The sequence below is a fragment of the Cebus imitator genome, unplaced genomic scaffold (assembly GCF_001604975.1).
Source record: "Cebus imitator isolate Cc_AM_T3 unplaced genomic scaffold, Cebus_imitator-1.0 Scaffold55, whole genome shotgun sequence".
Classification (NCBI taxonomy): Eukaryota; Metazoa; Chordata; class Mammalia; order Primates; family Cebidae; genus Cebus; species Cebus imitator.
The window spans coordinates 5,273,087-5,279,086 of record NW_016107370.1 but is presented as its reverse complement, the minus strand read 5'-3'; the positions used below and the strand labels follow the sequence as shown (position 1 = coordinate 5,279,086).

At 35.2% G+C, this 6,000-nt stretch overlaps 1 protein-coding gene across 10 annotated transcripts in view; it reads right to left on the bottom strand.

Moving 5' to 3' along the window:
- Window positions 1–6,000, bottom strand: part of RELCH (RAB11 binding and LisH domain, coiled-coil and HEAT repeat containing) — a 123,101-nt gene that overhangs the window by 55,771 nt on the left and 61,330 nt on the right. The window lies entirely within an intron of this gene.

The window sequence follows — 6,000 nt, the reverse complement described above, 5'->3', positions numbered from 1 at the left end:
TTTAGATAGAGTCTAGCTGTCAGCCAGGCTGGAGTACAGTGGCGTGATCTTGGCTCACTGCAACCTCTACCTCCCAGACTCAAGCACTTTTCCCACCTCAGCCTCCTAAGTAGCTGGGACTATAAGTGTGCACCACCACACCCGGCTAGTTTCTGTATTTTTTGTAGAGATGGCGTTTCACCATCTTGCACAGTCTATTCCTGAAAAATCAGACCTTTCGGCTGGGCGTGGTGGCTCACGCCTGTAATCCCAGCACTTTGGGATGCCAAGGCGGGTGGATCATGAGGTCAGCAGATCGAGACCATCCTGGCCAACATGGTGAAATCTCATCTTTACTAAAATCCAAAAAAAAAATAAAAAAGCTGGGTATGGTGGCACGCACCTATAGTTCCAGCTACTTGGGAGGCTGAGGCAGAGGAATTGCTTAAATCCGGGAGGCAGAGGTTGCAGTGAGCTAAGATTGTGTCACTGCACTCCAGCTTGGCAACGGTGAGTGTCAAAAAAAAAAAAAAAAAATTATACCTTGCTAACAGTGGCCTAAGCTGCCACCAAATGCCTAAGTTCCTTATGATTAGCCACTCAGGCAGTGACAACATCATTTGTGACAGATGTTGTGAAGGAATTTCTGTATAGGTATGAAGCTGAAACTTATAACCTTCTAAATTACCTTCCTATGCATACATTCTGAGATTATATATGCCCAATGCCTCATTTTCTACACAACTTTGGTTTCTAGCCACTAAAACAGTTATTCTCCCAGTGTTTCTATAATTAAAAACTACGGTATCATATTAGTAAAGTGGTATTTTAAACATCAGATTCTTTGGTATTATACCTAAGATAACTGTGGGAGGTAGTTTCTGATATGGCTTTCAATCATCACATCTCTTTGAGTGTGGACTGGACGTAGTGACTTGTCTCTAATGAACAGAGTATGAGCAAAGTGATAAGACGTCAATTCTGAGATCAGGTTCCAGAAGTCTGTGATGTCAATCATGCTGGACTCTACTGCTTTCTCAGCAGGCATGCTTAGGTAAACCAAGCTGCCATGTTGGAGACATCTATGTGGGAAGAAATTAAAGGTGGTTTCTGGCCATAAGCCTGTGAGGAGATGAAGCTCTCAGTCTAACAATTCTTGAAGAATTGATTCTTGACAATGACCAACTGTGTGATTAAGATGAAAAGCAAATCTTTCTCCAGTTGAACCCTGAGATGACTAACGCCCCAGCTGACCTTTGACTACAGAGGACTCAGACTCCTGACCCACAGAAACTCTAAGATAAAAGATGTTTTATACCACTTTCTCTTGGGGTACTTTGTTATGAAACAACAGTTAACCAATAACTAAAACATTATCTTCATTTGAATTGATATATTTATACCTATTGATTTGATGTATTTGTAAATGAATGTAACTAAATAAATGAATTAATACATTTGCAACTAAAAACTACAAAATTTGAAGGAAGATTTTGTACTCTTCAGAATGAAGTTCCATCTAAAATGACTTTAAAATACAATATTTGAAGCTCTTCCACTTTTGACTGTCTAACACTTTAAAAAAGTAAGACCTGGTGGAAAAAAGAATATTTTTAATATATGTTTTAAAGTAGCCAACTTTAAGGAAAACTAAAATAGAACACTTATGTAATTCACAATCATTAGAAAATCAGCACTTTATGTCTAGGCATTGCTCATTGCTATTTCTCAATATATGTCAATTTAAATTAACTGTAAAATGACTTTAAATTTCTATTTGGTTTAGTCAGATTAGTTACTAACTCTTTGCTTAGGTTATTTAACGAGAATAACAAAGCTTTTTTGGAAACACTGGGGGAAACAGTGAGCCAGTGTATCTTCATTGTACATTGCAGCAGCTTCTAATTCACCACAATCCTAGTTTTTATCTGATTCTCCTTTATATCATTATCCTCTGTTTCTATTTCTCAACTTTTATTTTGTGTTCCTATTTCCTTCTTTGATCATATCCCAATTAAGAAGGCAAATAAATTGAATGAGAGGAAACTGCAAAAAGATATTAGCAAGCACTTTAGCTGCTTGCCCCTAATGAACATTTCCTAATAGCTCATCATTGTTTTTGCCCTCATTAGTGATTTAAAATGAGAAGGCATACATGTTTGATAACGGTAATAGCTAAATTTTCTTAAAATTTAAGCATTTTGAACACTTATAAGAGGTACACACTTGTATAGAAAGAACTTCAGATTCAAATTTTCTTAAAATTTAAGCATTTTGAACTCTTATAAGAGGTACACACTTGCATAGAAAGAACTTCAGATGAAATGACTGTAAATTGTAAGTCACCATCTCTATACTAATGACTACAAACTTCAATAGAAAAAAATGTTAGTCCCCTTGAAATAAACATCTTAGAAGAGTTAATATAGAAAATTTTAGAAAATATGACAGCTTTGAAATACAGTCCCAAACAGATACGATTAGATGGTCCACAGATTATTAATAGCATTGGAAATAGACTACTATGATAGTAAAAATAAATGTTGTTCCTACTTATAGAAAATCACAGCACAGGGATTGTTTCATTAGTAAATGACTCAGGCAGACATATGGTACCAATTACGGTTGTTAGAAAAGAACTGGCAAAAGCATCATTACTGAGCATAAAATTAAGTTTTTCTTGGGGTAAGATTAAAGAAACCAGAGATTCATTAAGAAAAATAACTGATTATGTCAAATATATTTTGCTAACCTAAAATGTTTGCTTGTTTCAGGTATTCTTTATGCTATAGAGCATATAGTTAATAATAAATTTATTAGTTTAATAAATTTATATTTCTGTAAGGTGGAAGTAGATTTAAGTGTGGACACGAGTGTTGATCCCTGATGCACCTTGACCTGAAGTAAGGCTAGTAAGTACTTTTGGCCACCAGGTGGCAGCTGTTAGCTTTACATGCAAGGTTTATGAAAATAGCCTCTAAGACCAGGTTTTTGCCTTGAAAATCTAAAAATGAAAATGTAATAACTATATTTAATTATTAACTAAATTACCAAGATAAGAAATGCTATTTTTAGAGGAGAAAATAAAATACTAATTTTCCTACAGTACCACCAAGTTGTCCTTGGGAATTTTTTAGTTTGCAATGAATAGTACTCATACAATGATTTAACTTCCCTTATTCCTAATTGACTAGCACTGGGCTGCTGGTATAAATTAACCTTAGCTGGACACTTAAAAGAGCAAGTTTCTCCACTTGCTTAGGAGGTATATATTGATAAGAGCAGAAAAGAAGTTTCTATAATAGAATTTTAAAGTCTACAGAAATGCTTGTATTATCCTAGCTAAGGGGTTCTTTGTATTTTAAAATATAAGCCTGATATCTTTCATAGTTCATTCTTATGATTTTCCAACATTCTCAGAAGATGCAAAATTATATCAGTCAGACAAACAAGTACTGAAATTACATTAAGCTACAAAATCATTAGGTACAATTCCATTATTTTGCAAACTATTAGCAAAAATCATTTTTTCACTAAGATAAAAATTATAGAAAAACATTCAACTGCTTTATTTTATCCGACTGGTGCTTAGTCCACCTATTCACCTCCAGGATGCTTTGTTCAAGTCCATACTTGCACAGCTTCACTTAATAGTTACATGTTTTATGATTTGAGGTACACAGCTATCACTGCTACTTGATCAAAATCCATTCCCCTTTCTTCTCATGTGTCACCCTGATCTGTGGCCCTCCCCATCACTCTGCTTGGGATGTTTTACTCAGGCATCTTTATTTGTGGGTATTAGACTCAGGACTAGCCAAAATAACACACCCTATCCCTTTGGCCACACAGCAATGGTTTAACCCAGTGATGCACCAATTCATATGTTAAGTATTCTATTTTTTATAAAGCATTATCATTAAGAGGCCATAATGTATCTAGTTCATCTGTGGGAAAAAGGGGAATGTTTAGGAGAAATCAAGCATGACAAATAAAGGAAAGCAATATGTGAATTAGAAGTCCAAAGGTAACTAAAACAAAAGTGTACTAATTCAACATGAGTAACTGGAATAACAAGAATGAAAATACTGCAGAGCACTGTAAGTGGAGCCAGTGTTCCGCCTGCTTATCAAAAAAATTTGGGTAACATTTCCTCTATTAATTTATACATAACTTCAAACTTCAAAGACTTTCATAATTAAAGAGCAACTAGGATTTAACTGTTGAGTTGACTAGAGCCAAGTTTCTGAGGATTATTAACAAACTTGCTCATTTTAAAACAAAATGACTGGAATAAAATGTGTTGCTAAGTTCATAAAAATGCGTTCATAAGGAAAAAGTTTAAAGGGTTGCAGCAAAGTTTGCAGAGGAAACTTTATACATGTCCTTTAATATGCATGTATATACAGGAGCTTTATACATGCATTTTTGTGAACTTATATTGAATGAAGCAGTAATTAATGACAAAATGCTTTTAAGGTTATCAATTTGTTGATTTAACACTATTCATACCATCCATAAAGGTACTGCCAGTTTTCCAAAAGATTTTACAAAGAAGTCGAGGCCTGATATCATAGGAACATATAGATTTACATTTTGTCCAACAGGATGTATTATGAGCTATGGTTGAAGAGTTTCTGGAAATTATTGAAGCCATGAAGGTTTGGGCAAACAATCCTTCAGTCCAGCAAATGGCCAGTGAATACTGTGCTTTACTGATATTTGAAATTTATCAGCCAGGCACAGTGGCTCATGCTTGTAATCTCAGTACCTTGGGAAGCCCAGGCAGGAACATCACTTGAGTCCAGGAGTTCAAGACTAGCCTGGGCAACATGGCAAAACCCTGTCACTACAAAAAATACAATTAGCTGGGCATGGTGATGCATGCCTGTGGTCCCAGCTACTTGGGAGGTAGGAGAATCACCTGAGCCCTGGAAGGTGATTGCTCCTGAGCCTTGGAAGGTGAGCCATGATTACAGCGAGGTTGCAGTGAGCCATGATTGTGCCTCTGCACTCCAGCCCCTAGGAGACAGAGCGAGACCTTGTCTCAAAAAAAACAAAACAAAACAAAATAAACAAACAAAAAACGATCACTTAAAACAAACATGGATTCGATTTTCAATAGTCTCAATTCTATTACTTTATCTTCAACATAAGTTTGAAAACACTGCATATTTTATATTTTTTCATTCTGCTAGCTCTCCTAATTACAGAAATCTTTTTCCTCTAAGCCTACATTTCTTTTGGCTCCCTTCTCCTGTTTATAATAGCCAGGAATTCTTGCCTCTTTTTTGGGGCACTAAATAGGGTTTTAAAATGTTTCTCTGGTTCTTGTAAGACATCATTTTCTAAGATATGCCTTTATTCTGAATTTAGAATAATTGCTATTTTCACTACACAGTGCAATTTTTATGGGGCTCATGTGGATTTTGGTTTCTATAGATGAATCTTAAAGAAGAAATTGATTCAGCTCCAGTTCATTTTGAGAGAAAGGGAAAAGCCACACTTAATAGCTTCACTCCCAGAGACATCTGAGGTATATTAAAGAGATAATAATTTAATGTAATTCTGCTGAGTGCAGGTGTACTTTTCTCCTTTTCTCAATGCCCAGTTCTCTTGACAATAATGATAATTTATGATATACAAGATTTAAAGTAGTCTGGAGTTTAATTGAGTCAAATATCATATATAAAAACTAACCCTCACTGTGTACTTCTACAGCTATTTTTGGTCTTCATCTGGTTTCTTTTGTGGTAAAACCACATATTCAAGGACAAAAGATATTATTTGCCCATCTCCCTCCATTTCTTGTTTACTGCAAATAATAATCTCTGAATGGATGAAGAAAGAGAAATACTACAGCAGACTGAATGAGGACAGAAATAACTGACTGCCTTAGATAAAAATAATGAATGTCAGACTTAGTGCATTTTACTTACTTTTTAGCCAACTGAAACATACTTTTCTCAAAGTGAAAACTACAAGGGTCTTCCTAATCCAGAGTCACAGAAAAATTTCTCA